This window comes from Myotis brandtii, unplaced genomic scaffold, assembly GCF_000412655.1.
Source record: "Myotis brandtii unplaced genomic scaffold, ASM41265v1 scaffold329, whole genome shotgun sequence".
In the NCBI taxonomy this organism is placed as follows: domain Eukaryota; kingdom Metazoa; phylum Chordata; class Mammalia; order Chiroptera; family Vespertilionidae; genus Myotis; species Myotis brandtii.
In genome coordinates, this window is record NW_005362676.1 from 322,996 (window position 1) to 323,288 (window position 293).

The 293-nt window shown below is 68.3% G+C and overlaps 2 protein-coding genes across 2 annotated transcripts in view; one reads left to right on the forward strand and one right to left on the reverse strand.

Moving 5' to 3' along the window:
• Positions 1-293, forward strand: part of OTUD7A (OTU deubiquitinase 7A) — a gene marked incomplete at its 3' end in the record, with an annotated part of 77,451 nt that overhangs the window by 30,589 nt on the left and 46,569 nt on the right. The gene's annotated exons all lie outside the window — the stretch shown is intronic.
• LOC102246452 (neuronal acetylcholine receptor subunit alpha-7) overlaps positions 1-293 on the reverse strand; it is a 39,579-nt gene that overhangs the window by 24,316 nt on the left and 14,970 nt on the right. The window lies entirely within an intron of this gene.

Genomic DNA, 293 nt, shown 5'->3' on the forward strand with positions numbered 1-293 from the left:
AAACGGGGAAGGTGGGGGGGGGGGGGGGGTCCCAAGTGCGCACAGCTCGCCCCCTGCCTGGGCATATGAACCAACTGCAAAGCCCAGAGCCAGGCCCTGCCCACAGGAGCTTCATGCCACGGGCGGCAGAACCATCTGGAAATGGCTGGAGGGCGCTCGCTCCATTTGCGGGCTGAGATGGGGGCGGTGGGACCCTGCTCTCGCTGGTCCCGGGCCCGGGAGACTTTCTGCCGGAGTTTCTAAGCGCCAGGCACAGGTGGCCGGGGGTGGGGCAGCGTCACTGGCGCCTCCTT